At 48.5% G+C, this 27,531-nt stretch overlaps 1 protein-coding gene across 1 annotated transcript in view; it reads left to right on the top strand.

Moving 5' to 3' along the window:
- LOC144754178 (E3 ubiquitin-protein ligase TRIM39-like) overlaps positions 1-27,531 on the top strand; it is a 260,303-nt gene that overhangs the window by 199,127 nt on the left and 33,645 nt on the right. The gene's annotated exons all lie outside the window — the stretch shown is intronic.

Raw genomic sequence — 27,531 nt, 5'->3', positions numbered from 1 at the left:
CATCTGGGAGTGCGATCCCTCCGTCATACCAACTCAGAGTTAGTTTTTGCAAATCTATGTGGGGTCGGCCATCCCAAAGCATCTCCCTCTGGAGGCCTTCAATCTCCTTGAACTACTGTGCCGGGACTGGGCCTGGGAAATTTTGGAGCACGTTGAAGAACCGTGGTAGTGACATAATTTTGAACAGTGCAGCCCTACTCAGTAAAGAAAGTGGGAGCACCTTCCAGCTGGCCACGTCGGGCTTCAGTCTCTGCTTGGGCGGGAGTAGGTTGCGTTCATATCAAACCCATGAATGGGACATGATATAGATGTCAAGGTATTGGAAGCCCTCCCTTACTACTTAAATAGGACATCCCTGAGGTAGGGGGTGGCTCTCCAATAAGGACATACAGCAGGGACTTACTCCAGTTAATTGTATACCCTGAAAATTTCCAGAAATTTGTGAAGATGTTAAGCACTCCCTGAAGCGACGCCTTAGGGGACGCAAGGTAGAACAGGATATCGTCCGCATAGAGAGATATACAGTCTTCCGATGTTTCAGACCACTTTAATCCTTGATTTATTGGGTCTCTGCGGATCCATGCTGCCAACGGTTCATGGGTGAGGGCGAAGAGCAAAGGGGACAATGGACAACCCTGGCGGGTACCACGACCCAGCTCAAACACCAGAGACTGTTTGTTGTTAACCACCACCTGCACCAGGGGTTCTGTGTATAGGAGGCATACCCAACCAATAAATTGGAGTCTGAAACCCATCTTAGCCAAGCCCGCAAACAAGTATGGCCACTCTATGGTGTCTAATTCCATCGTAGCATCCAACGAGACCACCACCGCAGCATCTCGAATCATACCCTGTCGACCCAACACTCCATGCAATCTCCTCCGGTATAGTGCTATGCTTCGATGAGGCATAAAACCTGATTGATCAGGATGTAGCAAAGCACTTATTACTTGGGCCAGGCAACTCGCCAGTAGTTTAGCTAGTATTTTAGGCTCTGCGTTTAATAAAGAAATCTGCCTATACGATGCACACTCATGCCTGGGGTTGTCCACTTTGTGTATTGTAACCAGTGTAGCTACTCTTTGGTCATGTGGTAGAATTCCATGCTCTCTGCTTTTCTCCAGCATGGCCCGCAAGTGTGGGGCTATTGTGTCTGGTTTCAACTTGTATAACTCGATCGGTAGACCGTTAGGGCCGAGGGCCTTGCCCAACTGCAGGTTTCGAATATCCAGGGCAATTTCGTCGTTGGAGAAATCACTGTCAAGTCCATCTTTTTCGTCTATGGTTAGTCTGGGGAGCTGGATATCTGAAAGAAAATCCAGGGAATCCTCCTCCGATAGGGTGGAGCCTGCCTGGTATATGGAGCAATAATGCTCAGCAAACGTATTCACTATTTCTTGTGGGTCCGTTATTGTCCCCCCCCCCCCAATTAAACTGATAATTCAGGTACCAGTCTGCTCACCATATCTTTCTTATCTAGCCAGGCGAGTAGCTTACCGGCTTTGTCTCCCAAATCATACAGTCTTCCATCCTTGTCTCTGCCTAATGTTTTGGCCAAATAAGTGGCTATAGATTTATATTCATGTCTTTTAAGTTTCAAAGTATGGGCCTTCTCTTGCATCCCCACTCCCGCTTACCCTTCTTCTAGTAGTAGAATCTCGTTCTATAAGTGGACTGTCTTTTGATTTTTCTTTTCACACTTCCATGATCAGCCAAAGCGCCTGCCCCCTCAGTACTGTTTTGAAGGCTTCCCACAAGGTTTAGGATGCGCGCACGGAGTCTTTGTTTTCCAGGAAGTAGTTAACTATGGCTAGCATGAGTGCCTTTTTGACCACAGGGCTTCGAAGGTACCAGCGGTTCATTGGTGATCTTCTTCCCACATTTTTCTCCCCCAGAACCAGCTCCACCCATAAGGGGGAATGTTCGAGATACCCTGCGCCATATATTTAATCTCCCGAATGTTGCCTATCTGGGATGCCGGAACAAGAAGGTAGTCAATTCGAGACAAGCAATTGTGCGCGCCTGAGTGGAAGGTGTGCTGAATGCTGTGTGGATGGTATGCTCCTCATGCATCTGCAAGGCCAAGTGCTTCTAGGAAATCCGGGAGCCATTCATGTGAAGGTCCTATAACTCTTGGTTGGTGGCGGTCGAGGGAGCCCGATACCACTGAGTTAAGGTCGCCACCCAGAACTAGGTAGCCCTCAGTGGGCGTTGTGTTCTCTTGCTCCACTCCATCCCTCCAGCCAGTCCGCATCCGCCTCTGTGTGGTAAAAAAACAAAGCTTTGCCCTCTGCCTCCACACGAAGCTGTGCTGGGAGCAGCATAGCATACTTGACCCCTTTGTCTCTGAGTTTTTTCTTTTCCTCTAGGAATGACTGATGCTGTTTCTGTACATTTAAGGTAAAGTCCGGAAAGAAGGTGATTTCTGAGTTCTCAAATCTGAGTCGAGGGGCTACTCTGGCATTTTGCAAAATGGCATCTCTGTCTCTGAAGTTCAAAATCTTTGCCAACATCCGTCGTGGAGGTGGCCCTGGTTTCGGTCATCCTCCGGGGACCCTATGCGCTCTCTCCACCAACATTTTTTTTTACAACCTCTTTGGTTGAATGTGATTGAGTATGAGGTCCTCCACAAATAGGTCCGCCGTGGGACCCTCCGCCTTTTCAGGTACCCCAATGATCTGTACATTATTCTGTCTTGTGTGGTCTTCGTAGTCTTCTAGCTTGTCCTCTGCGAATTTAGAAAAGGCCTGCAGATCCTTGATATCTTGCTGTATTTGCTAGTTGTCTCCTATGAGACTGGTGGTGACAATCTCCATTTGCTTCACCTTCTCCCCAGTTTTCGTCGGGGCTGCTCTGATGAGTGTCACTTCCGAAGTGATTGCGTCCATTCTCTGTTCTAGAGATGGGACCCCCGAGATGGCCTCCATTACGTCCTTTAGTTTTAGTTCAGGGAGTTCTACCTCCGGGCTGGCCGCCATTATCCCTTTGTTGTGGTGTTCGGATTTAACAGGTTTTGGCAGGGCGTATTTGTCCAATTGTGTCTGTTGTGACCCTGTCAGGCCCTTTGCACCCGACATAGTTGCTACGGTTGTGCAGGGTCTGCTGCTACTGTTGAGGTCGAAACACGCCACCCGCAGGTGGGCGCTACAGGGCTTGCCAGATGTCCTAGATATGACTTGATGGCTGCATGTGCCTGCCTTCTATTCCTCCGTGTGGGAGTAGTGGAGCGAAATCCGCAGGTTTGAGCAAGGCTGTTACAGCGCAGTTGGAAACTGCCGGAATTGGCTCGAGTTTCATCCACTGCTATGCGGTCAGTGCTTCATATGTCCTGGTTAGGTGAGTTATTCACCTCTGTTTGCTGATGTTCAGAGGCACCCTCCTGTGGCCCCTATGGCCTCGGGTAAACCTGGGCTCCAGGCAGGGACTGGCCATTTTTATTTAGTTGATAGACTGTCTTAAGTGCGCCAGGCCGTACAGATTGTCGCGGCGCTAGGAGCTTCCCTACCGCACTGCATTCACCACAGTCCCAGCACCTTGATTCTGGCACGTCACCATGAGCAGACCTTTAGGGAGGGCCACTGCAGGTGACCAGGGCGGACACCACCGGTTTTTGGAATCTGGTCGCACCAATTTAGGGAATTGCGCAGTTGCATCAGCGCCGCCGCAATAGTTTCACTCACCACTCCTTTCACCACTCTGGTCACGGCAGCGCCACAGTGTTTCCTTCGTCCCCTGGTGGTTCCAATTTCTTTTCGTCCCTTCGGGCTCTGATTTGAGGCCCCGACCACGGTATCGCGCAATGGAGGAGCCGGAGCAGCCCCGGCACCACACCCAGTTACGCCGCGTGGCAGCTTCCGGCCTCAGCATTCAGAGGACCGCCTGGGACAATGCCGATTTCTCTCTTGTTTCAGAGTTCTCGGCTTCAGGTTTGGTCTCTGCAGTGTCCACGGGTGTTCTGATGGCCCCCCAGCCTTACGGATACAGGATCAGTGTGGCGGATCTCAGGGAAGTGATCGGGCGTTCACGGAGCTAAGCAATCTAGCCACCATTATGCTTCGCGGCGAAGCCACGCCCCAGTCTTTGCACTGTTATACCTCCTCCTGTGGTCTCACTAGCTTTTGCAGTGTTGTACCTCCTCCTGGAGTTTTACAAGGTCTGTGCTGTTATACCTCGTCCTATGGACTCACTAGTTTTCGCTCTGTTGTACATCCTGTCGACTCACTAGTACCTCCTCCTGTGATCTCACTTGGTCTCGCTCTATTGCACCTCTAAGAAATTGGGTTATTAGTTGAGGGATGAGAGCCCCACTCAAGCAAGAACCACAATCCTTGGTAGGGTGAGCCATAAAAATCACTAAATCAGTGCTTAACTCTCTGGTAGCTTGACACAAAAGTAGCCAGGCTTAACTTAGAGGCGATGTGTAAAGTATTTATGTAGCACAGAAACAGTAATAAAGTAAGAACATAAAACTAAGAAAATGCCAAAGCAACTTAGATGCTAGTAGAAATAGCCCAGAGAAACACATAGCACCAATTTTAGTTATCTGGTAACGTGGAACTGGGATAAAGTTACAAGTTCAGGACGATCGCAATGGAGTGAGGATTGGACCCAGGGACCAGAGTAGTCCCGCTATAAAGTTACTTTCTCAAGTTTACACAACAAGCACTTTCATGTTGGCAGGGGCCTCTCATTGGAAGTAGTCATGAACGGTTGTTGTCATAGAAACGATCAAGTCCCACTGGAGCATTGCGCTAGCGGTCCATTCTTGATGCAATGAAATGACTTCACTGCCAAGAGGAACCAAAACACCTGTTCCTCACGTTTTCTGCACGAGGCGCTTCCACGGATGCCAGCCAACAGCTCAGGACCAGAGGTCACCTGTTGTGGATCAGGAATCGCTTCAGACAGTGGCCAACAGCAGGTCCAGGCAGGTCAAGTTGGTACTGGTCAGCAGGGCAACTGCAGAGAGGTCTCCGGAAGCTTGTGGTGTCACTGTAGCTCACATAGGAGATCAGCCGACTAACCCTTGTGATCAAGACAAGCAGGTCCAATCCTTCTTCAGTTAGCAATGCAGTCCTTCCAGCAGCATGGCAGTCCTTCTGAATCTTCCACACGACTGGGAGTGTTCTGATGGTATGTTTTGAAGGTCCCATTTTCATACTAGTGTCCGCTTTGTGTGGAGAAATTCGCCATCCAACCCTAAAACTGGTTCTGGTCATTTCTTCCCCATCCCCTGGTCTTGTCTCCCAACTGTCCAGGGTGACAAATGCAAGGCCAGGCTAAATGTCTGGTTCTGTAGTAGTGGATCTCTGTGTATAGTCATAATCTAGTGAATAGTCCCGCCCATGTGCGTGGACCCCAGAGCAATCAAAAATAATCTCTTAAGGTGTTGAAAAATGCAGAACTGCACAGACACTTAAGAGAGAATTAAAGACAGATAATGCAGCCTATGTCCACAGGCTACACTGTCCAGTACTTCAACTTGAAATTCCACCAAAAATCCACAAACAGCAAAGCCTGTCCAGATTTCCCTTGCTTTAACAGCAAAAACCCTCTGGAATGACCGAGAGAAAGACCTGGACAGACAAGCCCCATAGGCTGCCATTATGTGGCCCAAAACAGGATACTGGGCCTTTTAAAAGAACCTTCCAGAACGTCACAGTATCCCAGAATACACTGCAGGTCCCTTTTACTTTCAGTTCTTTTTTCCGGCTCCTGCTAGCAGGACCCTGAAGCATTGAGCTCTCCCTTTTGGGATTTATTTTTGTGATTTCTCACTTTTTCAAGTGTTTTTTGGCACTTTGTTCAAAGTACTTTGGTTAATTCTTCTTTGGTGTGCTTTTGGGGCAGTCTTTTTGTCGAATATGCCTGCATTATTTGACAAATGCCCGGAGTGTTCCAGGAAGAAAGCCAAGACTGACCCACATGAAGTGTGTATTCTCTGCCTTCCCTCCTCTCATAACCCTGATGAGTGTGAGATCTGCCAGGGATTTACATCCAGGACCCTGAGAGGCAGAAAGAAGATCAGGCTACAAGGCATGGAGGAGAGAAGACTGCAAGCACGAGGTGGGTCTGGAGGGGCTTCATCTGCCCATGCTGAGGCCTCTGGGGGGCTCCTCAGAGGCAGTAAGTCCAGCAAGCGTCCCCATTCTCCGTCGGCGTCGATTGCACCGACTACGGCGTCGAGAGGGATGACTACAGTCTGTTCCCTGTCTCCCCAGGGCTCTGGGTCAAAGCGACGTCGATGTTCGACGTCGAGGGATCTGAACAGACCGCCGTCGACATCACCGGTGACGGTTTCGTCGGCGTCGTCGTCGAGGACTCGACGTCGACGGGTGGCCCGGCGTCGGCGCTCGCCATCGTGGCGACACCGCCGTTCGCCGTCGGCGAAAAGGAGACGATCGTCGTCGAGGGGATCCTCGGCATCGAGGGGGCGATCGCCGTCGAGGCACAAGAGATCGCCGTCGAGGAAGAGATCGCCGTCGAGGAAGAGATCGCCGTCGAGGCACAGGAAGCCGGCGAAGACGATCGACGTCGAGGCGATGGAGGTCACCGTCGCCGTCGAGGGACAGGCGTTCGCCGTCGAGGAAACGCAGTTCGACGTCGAGGGGCCGATGCTCGCCGTCGGGTCGCCGTTCTTCGACGCAGGAACGGCGCAGAAGGAGTTTGGGCGCCAGGAGTCAGTCTGACAGGCGTCCAGTGCCTAGGAGAGACTCTCCCACTTCCCAGCCTGATAAGGAGGGCGGGTCACCAGGCTTGGTGTACTCCCTTGTGTATACCCCTCCTAAGCGGGGGACAGTGACGCCTCCTCCTCCGCCTCCTTTGCCGAGAGGGCTTCCTCCGCGGGTCCCTACCCCGCTGCCTCTTCCACCTCTACCGCCTCGGCCTCAGCCTCAACCTCAGCTGCCGGTTGACAAGCCTCCACCGCTTCCTCCAAGGTCGGTTTCCCTGCCCAGGTACCCGACTCCTCCGAAGGGGACCCCTCGGCCGAGGGGACCACCCAAGCCACAGTCTCCTGTTCCGGTGGAACCGGCAGGGCGACCGAAGCCACGGAAGTCGCGATCCCGCTCCGTACGGAGAGGGAGGTCGCGCAGTCGTCACAGACCCTCGACGAGGTCCAGACGGCGCCACAGGAGGCGCGGATCACGGTCCCGCACGGGCTCTTCCAGGACGAGGTCCTACTCCCCGACCTTGTCAGACTCCCTGGGGACTAGGGTGTCTCCCGTGGATGACATCAGTACGTTCCAGGATGTTCTCCTGAGGGGTGCAGCGAAATTAGGAATCACGGTGACGGCTCCCACACCTACGACGTCCGTGATCTTTGAGACACTTCACAAGAAACATTTGTCTCGCCCTCTGCTGCCGCTCGTGCCAGGCTTGGTAGAGCCAGCGGAGGAGCTGTTCCTTACGCCTGCTTTAATCAGAGCTGCTCCATCCCGTCTGCTGAAGAAATATAGGGCTCCGGATTCCGATCCGGCTTTTCTAAGGTCTGACCTGGTTCCGGACTCCGTTATAGTGACGGCTGCCAGAAAACAACATTCTACCTCTCCGTCTTCTACCGTGCCTCCGGATAAGGAGAGCCGATGGATCTACTCTAATGGCAGGAAGGCTTGTGGGACAGCAGCTACGGCCATGAAGACCGCTAGCGATACTGCTCTGCTGGGACGGTACAATAGTTCCCTGTGGGAATCTCTCCAGCAGTTCACGGTACTCCTGCCACGAGACAAGAGGGAGGATTTCCTAGAGATCCTGAAGGAAGGGATGCTGGTTTCGAACCAGGTTATCAGCGCGGCTGCGGATGGTTCCCTGTTTGCGGCCCATGGTTACTGTCATGGGATCAACCAGCGACGACATGCTTGGCTCAGGCTCACATCACTCAAGCCTGAGGCCCAGCAGCGAGTGGCGAATCTGCCCTTCTTGGGGGAGACCATGTTCGGAAAACATGCGGATGATGAGATGGCCTGCATGAAGGCGGAGGCAGAGACTTTGACGGCTGTGGGCTTGGAGAAGCCCAAAGAAAAGAAAGCCTACCGCCCGTTCCAGAGACGGTTCGGGGCGCAGGGCCGGGGGCGAGGACAGGCTTCCGGACAGCAGCAGCAACAACAGCAGCAGTTCCGGAGGCCCTTCCAGAAACGCCAGAAGGGTAGAAGAGGTCAGCAGTTCTCTACAGCGAACAAGGGCGCGGCCGGGTCTCGATCCTGAGCTGTTACTTCCCCTTCATCCGTTACCCGCTCCGGTGGGGGGAAGCGTCCAATTTTTTCTGGCAGAGTGGAGAAAAATTTCTCAGGACAAGTGGGTGCTGAATATTGTTTGCAATGGATACAGTCTTCGGTTCACCGGCCCGCCTCCATCTATCCCTCCAGTCAGCTCGCAGTTTCAGCTGCGCGAGCTCCAGGCGGAGGCCGATATCCTGTTGAGGAAGAAGGCGATGGAAGACGTACCTCTGTCTCAAAGAGGAAGAGGTCTGTACTCCCGGTTCTTTCTGGTCCGCAAGAAGGACAAGAACGAGTTCAGGCCCATTCTGGATTTGCGACAAGCAAACAAGTGGATTCGCAGAGAGAAGTTTCGCATGCTGTCGTTGCATCAGATTTATCCTCAGCTGCAACAGGGAGACTGGCTGTGTGCCATAGATCATCAGGATGCATACTTCCATGTGCCCATTGCACACAAACACAGGAAGTTCCTGCGATTCCAAGTCGGCGCCAATCCTTATCAGTACACAGTACTGCCATTCGGATTGAAGTCTGCGCCCAGGACATTCTCGAAGTGCATGGCAGTGGTAGCCGCACACCTAAGGAAGAACAGGGTGTTTGTCTACCCGTACCTGGACGATTGGTTCATCAAGGCCTCCTCCTTCTCGGAAGCTCAAGCGCACTTCCGGAAGACGTGCGTTCTCTTGAACAAGCTGGGGTTGCACATCAACATGTCCAAGTCTGTCCCGACTCCGGTCCAGTGCATACAGTACTTGGGAGCCTCCATCAATACGCTGTCAGCAAGCGTGTCTCCTTCGGAGGAGAGACGGTTATCACTCCTTCGGAAAGCTCAGGCTCTTATGACCGCTCCATCTACAACAGTGAGGACGGTGTCTTCTCTACTGGGGTCGATGGCCTCTTGTATCTTCCTCACGCCACACGCACGGCTGCACATGAGACCATTGCAGGACTGCTTGGAGGATGAGTGGGATCAGAGGAAAGGATCTTGGGATGACAAGATACGACTGTCTCTGCATGCTCTTCAGTCTCTGAAGTGGTGGTGTTCAGCGGAGAATCTCCTGAGAGGGGTTCCCTTCCACAAGGACATTCCCACGCAGACTATTGTGATGGATGCGTCTCTCCACGGCTGGGGGGCGCACTCCGGAGACCTACAGATTCAAGGGACGTGGTCCCAGATGGAGTCCACGTACCACATCAATTTCCTGGAACTCAGAGCTGTTCACTTGGCACTGAAGGCCTTTCTTCCGTCCTTCCGGACCAAGTCTTTGCTTGTTCAGACAGACAATACGACAACGATGTATTATCTCAACAAGCAGGGGGGGCCGAGATCGCGCACTCTGTCGCAGGAGGCGCAGGCGATCTGGCACTGGCTTTTGGCCAGAGGACTGACGATAACGGCCACCCATCTACCAGGTGTGCAGAATGTTCAGGCAGACGCACTGAGCAAACTGATCCAGGAAAACCACGAATGGGTCATAAACGACGAAGTACTAGGAGAAGTCTTCGCAAGGTGGGGGACTCCAAACGTAGATCTGTTCGCCACCGCCGAAAACAGCAAATGCCGAAACTTCGCCTCCAGGTACTACCAACCAGGGACGCTGGAGAATGCGCTATGGATCGACTGGTCGAACAGCTTTCTGTACGCTTTTCCACCCATTCCCCTGATTCCGACGGTGCTCATCAAACTGTCCCAGTCCAAGGCACGGAGGATCCTGATTGCCCCGGAATGGCCCAGGCAGTAGTGGTTCGCGGACCTACTTCACCGGTCGCTCCTTCCTCATATACGGCTGCCTTGCAGGCCGGACCTTCTCACGAAGTTCGGGGGGCAGATGTTGCACCCCAACCTCTCGTCTTTAAGTTTGGCGGCATGGCTCCTGAGATAGTGCAATATGGCCATCTGAATCTACCAGAAGATTGCATGGACATACTGAAGGAGGCTAAGCGACCTTCCACTAGAACTTCTTATGCTTACAAGTGGAAGAGGTTTTGCATCTGGTGCAAGTCTAAGAACTATGACCCGACGACATGCAAGGAAGATGTCATCCTTCCATATCTTCTACATCTGGCGCAGTCTGGCCTTAATGTCCATTCCATTAAGGTTCATCTGGCTGCTTAGACTGCCTACAGGAAATGCCCTTCACAGACTTCCTTCTTTCAGATCCCTGTGATCAAAGACTTTTTGGAAGGCTTGAAGAAAGTGTTCCCTCCTGTCCGGATTCCTTCGCCTTCATGGGAATTTAATGTGGTGCTGTCCAGATTGATGAAGGAGCCTTTTGAACCTATTCATAAGGCTTCATTGCAGCACCTATCCTGGAAGGCGGCGTTCCTCGTGGCCATTACATCGGCCCGCAGGGTGATTGAAATTCAGGCGTTGTGTTGCCAAGAACCTTATACTGTATTTCATGCTGCTAAGGTTGTTATGCGTACTCACCCTAAATTTCTTCCTAATGTTATATCTGACTTTCATGTTAACCAGACCATAACTTTGCCTACGTTTTCTCAGAATCCTTCCTCTCCAGCAGAAAGGTCCCTTCATTCCCTGGATGTTAGGAGGGTGTTGAAATTTTATCTGGATAAAACCAAGGATATTCATAGGTCAGACCAATTGTTTATCAATTATGGATCAGTCAGGACAGGTCTTGCTACCTCTAAACAGTCCATTCCTAGGTGGATTGTGTCCTGTATACAGTTGTGTTACCAAAAAGCTGGTAAGTCCTTAGGGGGTAAACCTAAGGCTTATTCCACCAGGGGCAAAGCTGCCACGACTGCTTGGCTCCGTAATGTTCCGATTGCAGAAATCTGCAAGGCGGCCACTTGGAAGTCGGTCCATACCTTTGCTAAGCATTACTGCCTGGACACTGATGCCAGGGCAGACGCTCAGGTTGGGCAGGCTTCGCTGCGAAATCTGTTCGCACAGTAGTGGTGTTATTTTCTCTTTTCTCCACCGCGCTTTGGTGTGGGGATGGGCTTGCCATTCTATTTACTAGATTATGACTGTACACAGAGATCCCCTACTACAGAAGGAGTAGTTTCTGTCCTGTAACTCCAGTTCTGTAGTAGGGGTATCTCTGTTATAGTCATAAGCGCCCGCCCTCCTCCCCGGTGGAGAGAGAGAGAGAGTTATTCATGTAAGGAATGCTACAGGTCTGGCATGTTACGCCTTCAAGAAGAACTGAAAGTAAAAGGGACCTGCAGTGCATTCCGGGATACTGTGAAGTTCTGGAAGGTTCTCTTAAAGGCACAGTATCCTGTTTTGAGCCACATAATGGCAGCCTATGGGGCTTGTCTGTCCAGGTCTTTCTCTCTATCATTCCAGAGGGTTTTTGCTGTTAAAGCAAGGGAAATCTGGACAGGCTTTGCTGTTTGTGGATTTTTGGTGGAATTTCTAGTTGAAGTACTGGACAGTGTAGCCTGTGGATATAGGCTGCATTATCTGTCTTTAATTCTCTCTTAAGTGTCTGTGCAGTTCTGCATTTTTCGACACCTTAAGAGATTATTTTTGATTGCTCTGGGGTCCACGCACATGGGCGGGACTATTCACTAGATTATGACTATAACAGAGATACACCTACTACAGAACTGGAGTTATAGGACAGAAACTACTCCTTCCTTTGTCTGATTCTTTAGAAATGTAATTAGGGTAAGGTCCAGCTTCTCCCCAGCCATTCTTTCAGGCAGGCCCTTTCCCCTCACATCCTTTGCTCAGTGTCTGGAAAGAATACACAACCCACAATAGGTGAGCCAATCGCAGCCATGTAACTCAGGACACTCGCATAAAGGCACAAATGATTTGAGCAGAAAAATGCCAAATTTCTATAAAAGTGCAAAAATATTTTTCTAAAAGTGGTGTTTTCAAAATTGTAACTTCAAATTCAACTTCACCATTACCGATGATTTTAAATTCAAATTGATTTGAGTGTAAACACCATTTCCCTATCTGTTCCCAAACTGAAGTTATCACTTATTAAGTTTAATAAGGTAACCCAGTGATTGCCTATGGGAATGATAGGCCTACTCCAAGAAAAATGACTTTAGGAATTTTTCACTGCTAGGACGCGTAAAACGTAAACACATATGTCCTACTTTTTCAATACAATGCACCCTTGTTAGTATCAACAAACATTTGCAATGCAACAGGGATCGCATTTGCAAGAGTTAGAGCTATTGGCGGTGCAAATGACAATGCCTTTTACCTATGTGCTTTAGTTTGCAGTGCAGTGGCCTTTGGGGCCTTATAAGTGGGTCATGCAGTTTGATTCAGGAATATACGCTTGCCCCTGGAAACATTTATGGACAAATCTCAAAGCTTGAGTACCTGTGATGGATAACTGAAATGTGACTGCTGTGGCTTCCTCCCCAGCATAGAGACCATAAAACAATAAAATATATATTTGCCTTTTCCAGTCCTGTATGGCAAACACCATAAAAGGAGGCTATCTCCTGCTCTCTGGTAGCAGTAAACATCTGTCTCTTCGTATTTTTGGAGAATACACCTGACAACCGCAGGCTTGTTTCGGTCCAGGGAAGGCATGGCTTGGCAGTTCGGGCTGGACTGTTCCCATGAGGCACAGGGTCAGACTGATTTGCATATAGCCATGTCTGAACTGGGGTGGCAGAGTGGGCTAAAGAACGGTGATGGATCAAACCCAGATCTTTTGACTGGGTGTGAGTGTTTGATTGGTTCAGATGCTCCGTCCATCACCACCCCCTTTTGTACCGCTTTGGCCGCCATAAGTGTGGCAGGGTATGCTCAGATGTGAGTCCCTTGCTCACTTCGCCACTGGATTCAAGCAAGCAGGGCTGAAGACGGCTGTAATGCCAGAAACCGGTCCTCGGAAGCTTGTTTCCGGTCCAGGGAAGGCATGGCTTGGCAGATCGGGCTGGACTGTTCCCATGAGGCACAGGGTCAGACTGATTTGCATATAGCCATGTCTGAACTGGGGTGGCAGAGTGGGCTAAAGAACGGTGATGGATCAAACCCAGATCTTTTGACTGGGTGTGAGTGTTTGATTGGTTCAGATGCTCCGTCCATCACCACCCCCTTTTGTACCGCTTTGGCCGCCATAAGTGTGGCAGGGTATACTCAAACGTGAGTCCCTTGCTCACTTTGCCACTGGATTGACCGCCTCGACCTGGTTGAGCACGGTCGCTCCCTCCTGCCCTCGCTGACTCCTACCCTGTGCTGCCTGGTATTGTTTTCATTGTGCTGATTAGCCTTGCTAACGCTGCTCTCCTCACTTTGAAGCTCAGTCCACATAGCGCTGCTGCCCACGCTTAGCGCTAGAACGTGCCTGCCGGGTTGTGCGCAATTGTTTATGCTAAGACTCATGTTCTTGTAACGCTGTGCATGAAAGCTGCTTTGCTCACTGTTGAAATAGTGTTTTATTCTATTACGCTCCAAGTTTCCTGTAAGTCGGTCTGCTTGTGTGTTATTGCCGCCGCCATTTGCTCTGTTGTTGTTGTTGCCCTGAGACCGCCCCCTCCACCACGCAACCGCCTCCCATAGGATCCTCCCTCGCCCCTCCCCCTCCCACTACCCATATATGACTGATGCCTTTCCGCGCAGCGATCAAGCGCAGCGATCGCGCCAGTCCGCGCCGAAGGTGCGCCAAAGGTAAGCCCGTCTACGCCCGACCGCGCCCAGCGCCATACCCCCTGGCCCTCGCATTGCCCAGTCCTCCCGCATTACTTACGACGCCTCCACCCTCCTAACCCTTAACCCCGGCCGTTCCCCCAACTGCGTCCAAGCCGCTCCTGGACACACCCATGGACCCTTCTCATGCAACTCCTGCAAGTTCGACGGCACCAAAACCAACTCCTCATCCACCGACACCAAGCAGAGACCCGACTCCAACCACCTAAAATGCATCCTGCTCAACACCCGATCGGTCCACAGGCACGCCATTGACCTATGGAATCTACTAGACACCATCTCTCCGGACGTCGCCTTCCTAACAGAAACATGGATGAACGCCTCCTCCGCCCCAGACATCACCATTGCCATCCCAGAAAATTATAAGATCATACGCAAGGACCGTACCGGCCACACAGGAGGAGGAATCGCTATCGTCCATAAGAAATCCATCCACATCTCTACCAGCTCTGACGTCAATCTCGCCAACTCTGAACACCTTCACTTCCAGATCCACATCGACCCCAAGACCACACTCAGAGGCACCCTCCTCTACAGGCCACCAGGACCCCGCGCACAATTTAGTGAGGACATCACGGACTTCATCACCCCACACGCGCTCCCCTCCAAAGATTACATCCTTCTGGGAGACCTCAATTTTCACCTTGAAAAGAACAACGACCGCAACTCCACCACCCTTTTGGACAACCTCGCCAACCTCGGACTTAAACAACTGGTCACTTCCCCCACCCACATCGCAGGTCACACTCTCGACCCTATCTTCACCTCCAGCAACCATGTCTCCTTCAGCCACACTACGGCTCTCCTCTGGACTGACCACAGCTGCGTTCACTTTACCTACAACAAGCCCAAACCCAACAACCACCCCCAACCATCTCTGCAAAGAAACTGGAACAAAATCACCATCGACCAGATCTCCTCATCGCTTCTTCTAAACCCCCCAGCCCACTCCGCAAACCCCGACCAAGCCGCCACCAACCTCACCCTATGGTTATCCAACAGCGCCGACATCCTAGCACCACTGAAAAAACGACAAAGCAAACTTGGCAGCAAGAAGGCCTCATGGTTCAACGATGATCTTAAGAAATCCAAGAAACTCTGCCGCTCCCTTGAGAAGGCCTGGAAAAAAGACCCAACCACCAGCACCAAGGACGCCTTCAAAAACGCCACCCGCATACACCACCAACTGATCCGAAAGGCCAAGAAAACCGCCTTCAAGGACCGACTAGATAACAACGCCCACAACAGCAAGGAACTTTTCAACATCGTCAAGGAATTTACCAATCCCTCGGCCAACTCTAACGACATCACCCCCTCTCAAGCCCTCTGCGACTCCCTAGCTTCATTCTTCCACAACAAAATTGCAGACATCCACAACAGCTTCGACGACCAACCCGGAGACCAACCCACCCAACCATCTGCTGGACCTTCACCCCCCTCGAACATCCTTAATGACTGGAACCCAATCTCCACTGAGGACACCATCCGCCTGATGAACTCCATCCACTCAGGATCCCCCACAGACCCATGCCCTCACCACATCTTCAACAAAGCAGACTCTATCATAGCACCGCACCTCCGAGACGTCATCAACTGCTCCTTCAACTCCGCCACCTTCCCGGAAAGCTGGAAACACGCTGAACTCAGCGCCCTTCTGAAAAAACCCACAGCGGACCCCACCGAACTCAAAAATTACCGCCCCATCTCGCTCCTTCCATTCCCGGCCAAAGTCATCCAGAAAGCTGTCAACAACCAGCTCGCCGCCTTCCTCGAAGCCAACAAATCCCTCGACTCCTCACAGTCCGGCTTCCGAGCAAAACACAGCACTGAGACCGCCCTCATCGCAGCAACAGACGACATCCGAACTCTACTGGACAATGGAGACACAGTCGCCCTCATCCTCCTCGACCTCTCCGCAGCCTTTGACACAGTCTGCCATAGCACCCTGTTACAACGCCTCAGAAACATCGGAATCCAAGGAAAAGCTCTGGAATGGATCACCTCGTTCCTCACCGGAAGAACCCAGAGAGTCCGCCTTCCACCATTCAAGTCAGAGGCCACTGAAGTCATCTGCGGCGTACCACAAGGATCTTCACTCAGCCCCACCCTTTTCAACGTATACATGAGCCCCCTCGCGGCCATCGCCCGCCAACACAACCTCAACATCATCTCCTACGCGGATGACACTCAACTGATCCTATCTCTCACCAAGGACCCTAGCACCGCCAAAACTAACCTACACGAAGGAATGAAAGAAGTAGCCGAATGGATGAAACACAGCCGTCTGAAACTGAACTCAGATAAAACAGAAGTCCTCATCTTAGGTACCTCCACCTCCGCATGGGACGACTCTTGGTGGCCAGAAGCCCTTGGAAAAGCACCCATCCCGACAGACCACGCACGGAACCTGGGCATCATCCTGGATTCCTCACTTTCAATGAACAGACAAGTCAACGCCGTCTCCTCTTCCTGCTTCAACATTCTTCGCATGCTCAAAAAAACATTTCGTTGGATCCCCACCGAAACTAGGAAAACGGTCACCCACGCTCTGGTCACGAGCCGACTGGACTATGGAAACACCCTCTACGCCGGTACTACCGCTAAACTCCAGAAAAAACTCCAACGAATCCAAAACGCCTCAGCCAGGCTCATATTAGACATCCCGCGTAAATAACATATCTCTGGTCACCTGAAAAACCTCCACTGGCTTCCCGTCAATAAGAGGATCACTTTCCGGCTCCTAACCCACGCACACAAAGCACTCTACGAAATCGGACCAGAATGCCTCAACACACGAATGTCCTTCTACACCCCCTCCCGCCAGCTACGATCATCCAACCAAGCCCTTGCCACTGTACCCCACATCAACAAAACCACCATGGGAGGTAGATCCTTCTCCTACCTGGCAGCTAAAACCTGGAACTCACTTCCCACTTACCTTCGCCTTACCCAGAACCACCTAGCATTCAGAAAGCAACTTAAAACGTGGATATTTGACAAGTAATTCCCCCACCCCCCCTCAAGCGCCTTGAGACCCTCTGGGTATGTAGTGCGCTATATAAATTCTCTGACTTGACTGACTTGACTTGACTTGGATTCAAGCAAGCCAGGCTGAAGACGGCTGTAATGCCAGAAACCGTTCCTCGGAAGCTTGTTTCGGGTCCAGGGAAGGCATGGCTTGGCAGTTCGGGCTGGACTGTTCCCATGAGGCACAGGGTCAGACTGATTTGCATATAGCCATGTCTGAACTGGGGTGGCAGAGTGGGCTAAAGAACGGTGATGGATCAAACCCAGATCTTTTGACTGGGTGTGAGTGTTTGATTGGTTCAGATGCTCCGTCCATCACCACCCCCTTTTGTACTGCTTTGGCCGCCATAAGTGTGGCAGGGTATGCTCAAACGTGAGTCCCTTGCTCACTTTTCCACTGGATTCAAGCAAGCTGGGCTGAAGATGGCTGTAATGCCGGAAACCGGTCCTCGGAAGCTTGTTTGCGGTCCAGGGAAGGCATGGCTTGGCAGTTCGGGCTGGACTGTTCCCATGAGGCACAGGGTCAGACTGATTTGCATATAGCCATGTCTGAACTGGGGTGGCAGAGTGGGCTAAAGAACGGTGATGGATCAAACCCAGATCTTTTGACTGGGTGTGAGTGTTTGATTGGTTCAGATGCTCCGTCCATCACCACCCCCTTTTGTACAAATTTCTATAAAAGTGCAAAAATATTTTTCTAAAAGTGGTGTTTTCAAAATTGTAACTTTAAATTCAACTTCACCATTACAGATGATTTTAAATTCAAATTGATTTGAGTGTAAACACCATTTCCCTATCTGTTCCCAAAGTGAAGTTATCACTTATTAAGTTTAATAAGGTAACCCAGTGATTGCCTACGGGAATGATAGGCCTACTCCATGAAAAATGTCTTTAGGAATTTTTCACTGCTAGTACACGTAAAACGTAAACACATATGTCCTACTTTTTCAATACAATGCACCCTTGTAAGTATCAACAAGCATTTGCAATGCAACAGGGATCGCATTTGCAAGAGTTCGAGCTATTGGCGGTGCAAATGACAATGCCTTTTACCTATGTGTTTTAGTTTGCAGTGCAGTGGCCTTTGGGACCTTATAAGTGGGTCATGCTGTTTGATTCAGGAATATACGCTTGCCCCTGGAAACATTTATGGACAAATCTCAAAGCTTGAGGACCTGTGATGGATAACTGAAATGTGACTCCTATGGCTTCCTCCCCAGCATAGAGGCCATAAAACAATAAAAAATACATTTGCCTTTTCCAGTCCTGTATGGCAAACACCATAAAAGGAGGCTATCTCCTGCTCTCTGGTAGCAGTAAACATCTGTCTCTTCGCATTTATGGAGAATACACCTGACAACCCCAAACCTAGTGGCCCTAAAGGCGTAATGCAGGGCGTTATCTCTGGCTCCGGTGATGTGATGAGATACAAATAATGTGTACAGTAAATACCAATAAATGTATAAGTCAATATTGATATGTTTGAGTCAACCCTTATTCAAAAAGACTCGATCAGTAATTTAGAAACAATATAAGTTTATTAAAATATTACAGTGCAATACAGAAGGTAAAGAAATAGATAGTCTCAATTGCATAATATATGAGTCACTGGGAATAGACAGCACGAGCAAAATGAAAAACAATGGTCGAAGTCCAGAATATGCAGCAAATCAATAGAATATCAGGCAGCATCCCAAGCGGCTCGAGAAAGAGTCTAAAATATCTCTCTGGCTCCACCGCAAACACGCATCCTTTTATAACAAAATGAACCATAACCACAACTTAAATCGCGCAGTTAGCATAGGGTATGCAAATATACTGCACATTGTCCAATCAGAATACACATTTTATAATGCCTCCATCCTAGCCCTATTTCTCTAAGTTGATAATAATTCGCTCTGCTTTGACCTGAAGTCATCGGACGTTTTAGCACAAACCTGGCTACGTAAACAATATCAGCCTTAGGAATGGATAGGACTACAGCGAGTGAGCAGGAAGAGGCAGAGAAAAGAAACAATTCAACTAAAGAGCAGCGGATCAACACAAAGCATCAGGGTACATCTTGCTTTGAGCAGTGTCAGTGAGAAATAAAAACATGGCTATTTCCCAATCCAAGATGGAGTCAGACTAATTGAGGCCTTATTCACCCATGTCAAGAAAACACAGTTCTGTACTTCACAGCATTGTCATTTCAATTGCAAAATGTTTATTTTACAAAGCAAAGATTATTTAAACTGAAAATAATACCAACAGGGTAATGCATCTCCTAAGCGACACCTGAACAGTTCTAAGTATATAAAAGCTGCCTGAAGTGTGACCTGTCATGTTTCTCACATAATCTTTAAACTGGAGCATGCAGACTAGCAGTGTCAGATTTGCTGTGATGTGACTATACCTTTAGTCAGTACCACACCCAACTCTTCCCATATAAGGCATAGAAACAATAGCACTCCTCTCCAAACCATAATGTAGGTTCTTCTGCAATCCATCCGGAGAGTAAAAAGTGCCACACTAATGGCAGTTGCATGCTATAGAAGTGCTGGATAACATCACCTGTCAATCTTGAAGACTGTGTTTTTGTGTTGCCTTTCTCTTCCTGCTTAAATTCTAAATGTCTTCAAGGCAAGTGTAACATCACCTAGTTAGGATTTTTATCAAGCAGCACTTTGCATTCATCTACTTTTTATAAATGTTTTCCTGTAATGATTAAGTAGTAAGTTGAGGCACATACTGTGGAATAAAGTCACCCTGTAAAATGAGGTTGGTTAATATTATTCAATGCGTGACTTAAGGTGTATCACTCAAGCGAGGCTACTTGTTGGCTGTCACTTTACAACGCGCTTTGTATATTTTCAGTTACTTCAATACCATACGTATATTCTTGCTACCTGCTCTCATCATAACTTTACAGGTTCTCTGATCAGAAAAGCAAAAACTAATAAAAAGTGATAATTTATTTGTTTTGTTTATTTTGAATGTGGGTATTTACAGTGGGGTTTTAAAGGTGCGTTGGGTCCTAATGCAAGCAATCAAATTGGGGCCCTTTCCCCCAGCTTTCAATAAAAAAAATATAAAGCACAACTAATATGAATACAATGGGCTCCTTGTGCCCCTGGGCTTGGTGCCACTGCTCCTGCTGCACCCATGACAGCTACACCCCTGTTTTTTTGCATACCTCTCCAGTATGTTAATGCACAGCGTGCTGTTTGCTTGCAGACCTAATTTGATATATTCTTGCATCATTATGTATATTGCTTACAGAAGCGGTACAATGGCTTTCGACTGTAACAAAGTTCTTATTCCATAAACATTATTTTACGAAAAAGTTACCAGAATGGTGGCTTTAGGAAACAGGGCCGAGCAGTAACGCAACGTAACATTCTTCGTGCATGGGTTTGGTGAGTCATTTCCTCATTCACCTCCATCAGACTACAGCCACTAACTGAAGCGGGAAAAGTTGAATTTAGTTACCAGGAGTGGTTTCACGTGTACCTCAAACTACGATACAGCCAAACCGCCTGCACACCGAAGAACCCTTTCTAGGCACAATCTGTGGATGCAGGTGGCTCCTACAAGGCTGCAGCTCTTGTAACATGGGAGGAGGAGAGAGAGATGGGATGGGAGCACCAGGCACTAGGAGGAGTGGGAGGGGCTGCGGTGCCTCATGCCTTCCTACAAACAAGACTTAACAAGCCCAATTCCTCTTTAAAAGGAAGCCCAAACCAAACGAATATCCTATCAAAAAAGCACCACTGATAGTGGACATCAAAAAGTGCACAAAAGATAAAAAAAAAAAAGCAACGGAGGGGGAGGCACGGTGCGGGAGGAGGCACTAACACAACTTTGGCATTAAGAGGAGATGGGAAGGAGAAATGCTTTATTTAAATGTAAGCAGCTATGGTGCCGAAGCTGAACACAGGCAAACAGTAACACAGTAGGAAACCAAGAAAAAAATTGTCCCCAAAGAACAGATAAAGAACCAAAGCTGAATGAGACCGTACTACGTCCTGCTTAATGGGAGGAATGGAAGAGAAAAGGAGGGACAAAGAGGCAGGACTGATCTCTAGCAAGCAAGGTTTTTTGAAAGGACACAAACAAACAAATCAAACGCAGAAGGATGGCTTTAAGCCCACAAGATAATTATTCTAAAGCATACAAGAGGTCCTATGCTTATGCTCGACCTAAAAAGGAAGGTTTAGGCCTGGCACAAGGTTTATTTTTCCTGGGCAAAATGTCAGTTTAAAACACAGTGGCAAGCCCGAGACATAATTTAAATGGCTACTTTAGTGAGTGGTGCTGCCCACTTGTAGCATTTAATTTACAGGCCCTGGGTAGAGGTGGTACCCTTTACTAAGAACTTAAAAGTACATTAAATGTACCAATCGGGTGTAAACCCACAGTACCATGTTTATGATGGAAAATCAGTGGGAGCTGGGGGGCTCTGACTGCACAATCCATGCAGATAAAAGCCCAATGAATTGCATCTAATTCTTTACCCATTAAAGTTTATCCCATGGATGCATTTTAGGTCTAGCATAACCCCAGCCTAGGATTGAATAAACGATTTTGGATGCACATCCTCCTCACCTGGGGACTTCCAGTGCACAGTGGTGGGTCTTATTTAATACATCTCTTTCCACACAACTATATACATAAAGAAGGAGTCCAGACAGTAATCTTATCTGTCATTAATAGAATGAATCCCCTGCTGATCCTATGGATCCCCAAAGAATAAATAAACAGATAGATCCTTTGGATGCCACAGACAAGTTCAGTGAAAGAAGATGGAAGAATCCTAAGAAGTGACAGTGCCTCGAGGTTACGTCTTATAGTGACATGACTTTTCCTCTGCAGTGGTAGTATGGTGCGCTAATGTCATTAAAAGTTCTAGATTGGGAGAGACTAGATTTACAGTGGCAGGGATTGTGTGTTTATTGATCAAAAGTTCTACAGCAATGATGATGAGGTTTAAAAATGTAGGTATTGTGGGCTAATCCACCATGGTTCTAGAGCAGTGATAACTGTGATTACATTGGCAAGGATTGTGTGCTTGTCTGCCTCTGTAGTGAGGGTATGTGGGCAGAGATCTCCCAAAGTACTGCGGCTTTTGAGCATTCATCATTGCTATTAATAAAATAGATATTTTCCACTTTGATGGTGTGCAGTGTAACAACCTGAGAAGGATGAAAGGATAAGTGTGCCGTGCTGGAATCACAGGTGTGTCTTACAGGTCAGACAGATGCCAGCAGTGAGCAATTACCTCCCTGAGCCATCTTGTAAACTTGAGGATATATGTTTAGAGGGGATGGTGTTCTAAAGTTCTAGAGCAGCGATGATGGAGTTTGAGTAACTGAGGTTGTGTGCTAATCCGTCCAAGGTTGTAGAAGAATGGTTTAAATTTTTTGGCCTCATATCACCTTCCAACTAAGTGAGCTGTGAGCCAAGACGCCTTCATCCGGTGTGTCCAGCATATGCGTTTCTGAACATTTCTTATAGTTTTGCCCTTTTGTAGGAAAGAGAACCGTCCATTTCTCTGCAAGATAGAGGTGTAATCGTAGGACGTTACGATTTACTTTGCCAGATCACAAAGGGACGCCGTCTTTTCTCTACAAAGGCCAACTTGCGGTCCAAGTCCAGTCTACTGACATCTCTTACAGATCTGACGCATTCTGATACCTTTGGTGGGTCGGTAGTTACCAATTTCTTACAGATTTTTTCTCTCGCTAGAAATATCAGAAAAAATATCAGCGAGGCCTGATCGGAGTTTAATTTCTCCCAGTAAGGGCACAAGTCGGTCTCAAATAGGATCAGGCAGGGGCTTCGCAGCCAATAGTTTCTCAAACCATCTGACTTGCATACCCCCAGAAGAAAGCCAATAATGGGCAGTCCTCGAACACACGTATATCATCCGCCTCTGTGCCACTGCACTTCTTATATTTTGATGGTTCCAGCTTGATCTTAGCCAACTTCACTGGTGACCACTAAGCTCTATGGAGAGTAAACAAATGATTATTTTTAAGTGGTGCTGGTTTGATCAGAGTGTATGACAGATTTCAAGATACTCGCTATAATTTCTCTTTAACCAGCCCTGGAAGATCCTTTTCCCAGTGCAGGTATGGAACTCCCATTTTCTCATCTGCTGCAGAAATAAATATCCCAAACCACTGGGAAGCATCTTTCTTAGGTTGTTGCTTAACTCTCACCTGCTTGAGGAAGTCCTCCTGCACCGAACCGCTCTCCTCTGACAACTTTTGGAATGACCACCAAGAACATAGCTGCATGTATTTCAATTTTGAAAGCCCCCCTTCAACAGGTCAGATATGTGATGTGGGCATCACCCTTCCTGAAGTCTCTCTAGGTTGAAAATATGCCATGCTTGAGAGGATAACCAAGTTTATCTTTAAGACCCTCGAGTATTGCAGGAGAGTCAAAAATTGATGCCAAGACCACATGTAAATGTAAATGTAGGGGACACTTTTATAGCGCATCTATCACTCCATGGAGTATCTTGGCGCTCAACTAGATGGAAAACAGTTTGGGAAAAATTAGCCAATGGGGAACGCTTACACCAATGCTAGACATGCTTCATCTGAAAGAGAAAACACCCAGGTCTTTAGCGCTTTCCTAAATTGGGTTTCATGACACAGTGACCTAAGGTGAGGTGGCAGCTTGTTCCATGCTCTGGATCCTAAAACAAAGAGGGATTTTCCTCCTTTGGTAGCCAGTCTGAATCTGGGGATGGTTAACAGGTTCTGACTAGCAGATCTCAAGCAGCGAGTAGGATAATATCGCTTAAAGACACTACACAGATATTTAGGCCCCTGCTGATGGAAGGCTCTAAATGCAATCAGCAAGATTTTAAAAAGGATCCTTTTGCCAACTGACAACCAATGTAGCGCCTTTAACGCAGCTGAAGCCGATGATTTCCGGGGCCATCGTAGCACTAGCCGGGCGGCAGCGTGTTGGATCATCTGCAGCTTATGGAGTACGGATTTATTGACTCCAGCATATAAACTGTTACAGTAATCCAGCCTTGAACGTATTAAGGCTACTGCAACTGCTTTCCTAGCTGATAGAGGGAGAAGATCGAAAAACTTCCTCAAGGATTTAATTGTGTGAAAACACATACCGGCTACGGCCACCGCTTGCTGTTTAAAGCACAATTGGTCGTCAAATTTAGTAATCTATCCCGAGAATTATCCTAAAGAATACCCACACCCTCAGGGCTGTTAAGAGCATCTTCAAATGTCATTGTTTAAAAACTTTTGGATAGCCAAACTGTGGCGGGGTTGACGGAAGGGCACGGAGACCAGGTCTTGGTATGTAAGGTTTTAACTTTATTAGGGTTTTCTTTTTCCTCACAGTAAGTCCGTGGTAGCTGTATTGCGTGTAGTACTTCTAGGCTCCTGGGACGATGTTCGCTTCCCTCTTGCTGCTGGTTCTTGCTTGGTATTTCCAGCGTGGTACATGCGAGGAAGAAAAGAGCACTATCAGTGGTCTTGTCCGTTTAAAGTATTCCCAAAAAGGAAGCCCAGGGGTGTGTGGAGATCACCGGTGCACGTCTATCTACAGTGTGCCTATGTACATTCAGTGCAGAGGTTGGGGAGGGTTTGAAGGTGGGGAAGGTACGGGTGTGGGGAGCGGGAGTAACAAGGTCGGGATATTTACACAAACGGCGTATAAACAGTGACTTCTTCACTAGGCGGCTCTCCCTCAGTCACTCCCCGCCTCCCCATCCAGCCTGCCACTCGTTCTCGTACCTGGCTGAGCCACACTCCTCCTCGGTGAGTGTGGCTGGGCGGCTCGTGGGGACGGTGGCCTCCAGGCAGTGCAGCTCCTCGATATGGCGCCTCTAATCCTCCGGTCCTTTCTTCCTCTACCTTCTTCTGTAACTCGACTTCTCCTCCGGTCTCCACACGCTCTCCTCGGCACACTAAACGCTCCTTGGTGATGTCACATGCCGAGTTCTTCTCTTCCTCCCTTTTCTCCAATGGCCGCCGAGCTACGTCATCCGGGGGCGGGTTATCCTCCTCCAGTTCGTTATAGTTAAAGGGACCGTCCTCTAATTCCTCACTGTATGTGTTCCAGAGTTCCTCAGCATCCGATCTCCAGTCGGTCTGGTTGGGGTGCAAAGAGGGTAGGACATTCGAGTCAGCCATCCACCATTCTACTTCCGCTGGCCCCGCCCCCCTGCTACACAAACTTAAAGGAAAAACGTATTCAGACCTAAATGCACCAACATAGCACTATACAATTGACCCATCTAAGAATTGTCTAGTTCTCCAGCCAGGAGCCGGGAATTCTTGAATTGGAAGGCATAACAATGGGTTTGAAAATCCGGAAGAGCCAGACCCTCTTGCCTCAGTCTCCACCAGAGCTTCTTACATGAGATCCTGGTTCTCCTGGATGCCCATATAAAGCTGCTGACCCGCCCTTGCTTCAGTCTCCTCCTTCTTTCATGAGATCCTGGCTCCCCTGAATGCCCATATACAGCTACTGACCCTCCCTTGCAACTTTTGCAAAAGCTTTTGGTGGAAGAGAAGTGATTTAGTATTAAACAAGAAGGTGACCTTAGGAAGAACCAGCATCTTAAAGATGTTCAACCTCCCACATATACTGAGGGGCAGATTTTCCCATCAGCTTGTAAGGAGAGCATCTATACCAGGGTGTTACTTAAAAATGAAATATCTTTGAAAAAGAACAGTCACAGCTACAGTGTTGAGGCATTCCAGTACACAGTTTATTATAGGCAATAACATGTTTCTTGTGATCATTGTATGGTGAGGACTGTAAGTTGCGGCCTCTAGAGTCCTAAATTAATGTTAATAGATAATCCAGGTGTGCCTCGACCTTGGATGGACACAATGCGGCCAGAGGTTAACGTGTCCAGATGCCTGGCATGGTGAGCTCGTGATCATTGCGTGCGCTGTATTCTGATTGGCTCTGTGTTCCTAACTCATGTGGCATCCGTCTTTATGGTGTTTTGGGAGCGCGCGCACCCTCTCCAGCCATGCCTGCTTTATTGGGGCCAATCTCCCTTGACCCTTGTAGTGTTTCTGCACCTATCTGTGGGATTGATCTAAGGTTTCCTGGCCATGCACTTGTCTGCTGGCTGCATGCTACCCCACTTGTGACCTGTCAATCAATAACCTCAGACCTACGTCCCAGTGCTTGCCTGACTACGTATTTGCTAATCAAGATTCATGTGGAGTTCCCAACGGGTGAATTTGTTAATAAGAACCTTAGTTAGGTTTACAGCTGGTATTTCCTCCAAACTCTGAGTTACCATGATTCCTAGGTACCTAATCTGGTTTCTAGTTTGAAGCCCTACCTTCTATTTAGCCCATGTCATAACCTCTGTCTTCCCCTTATAGATTAGATACCCTGACAGACTCCCAAAATCTCTGTCATGCATCTCAAGCTGTGGAACAGAGACCTCTGGGTTCAATGCATACAGAACTATTTCATCCGCATACAGTGTAATTTGGTAGTTAACCCTGCAGCTTCAAAGGTAAGACTGGTCTTATCCTGCCGAATCATCTGGGAAAAGAGCAAAATATGGAGGCAAAACAGAATTGATGATAAAGGACACCCCTGCCTAGTTCTCCCGAATATCTGAAACGAAGCTGTAAGTTTGCCATTAACCAAAATCTTGGCTGCCGGCACCTTACAAAACATTTGTACAACTCCAATAAAATTGCTGCTGAAACCATAATTCTGCAATACCTCCCAAAGACAGACCCAAATACAGCTATCAAAAGATTTAGAAGCATCAAGTCTTACGATTGTCAACAGGAGATTGAAGGCCTCGGTCATATCATTTGCACAGGTAAGTCAATGGGTTAATTCGTACAGCTGTCTGTCGGCACAAACACCTTTTGATCAAAATGGATCAAAGTTTGCGAGACATTTGCCAAACTCTTAGCCAAGATTCCTGTGATCATTTTGTAATCATAGTTCAATCACAATATAGGTCTATAGGAATCCGCTAACCTAGCATCTTTACCCGGCTTAAAGATCATACCCACTGTTGCCTGATATTAGGGAAGGTGGAATTTAACAGCCCTCCAGATAGATCTCATTAAAATAAGATACCCAGAAAGGGACCAAAGAGTTTAACAATTTATTTATAATATTTAGATGGGATCCTGTCTGGCTCTGCTGCTTTCCCTTTACTGGGCCTCATAACCTGTTCCCTTATCTCTCCCTCTGTGATCCTTCCCCTAAGGCCTAAAATATACTGTTCTGAAAAACATGGGAATTTTTGTTTTGCAACCAGTTTTTCATTACTCTGGGTCTGGGTTCAAATCTTTCTTAAATATCCCACTAAGGCTAACCCAACATCTTGGTTGTAGAGGAATGGTGAAAAGGTTTACACTGGCAGGGATAGGGTGTGGCAGAGTTGTGTTGTGAGCGCTCGCAGGAATTCACATGGACCCCACTTAAGAAGGTATTTATTAAGTATATACACGAGACTCCACCAGAAGCACATGTAACCTTGTAGTCAGCCACTCTCACTGAGCTTACCGCCGCTCCTAGAAGACACACGCTGTGGCACTCCATTGCATCACATGAAGAACGCTTGTCTCACTGAGCTACCTTCCTTAGAACACTTACATCCTGTCATAAGATATTAAA

Source organism: Lissotriton helveticus, chromosome 5_1 (assembly GCF_964261635.1).
Source record: "Lissotriton helveticus chromosome 5_1, aLisHel1.1, whole genome shotgun sequence".
Classification (NCBI taxonomy): Eukaryota; Metazoa; Chordata; class Amphibia; order Caudata; family Salamandridae; genus Lissotriton; species Lissotriton helveticus.
The sequence above is the reverse complement of the archived record's forward strand: the minus strand, read 5'-3'. Positions and strand labels throughout refer to the sequence as shown.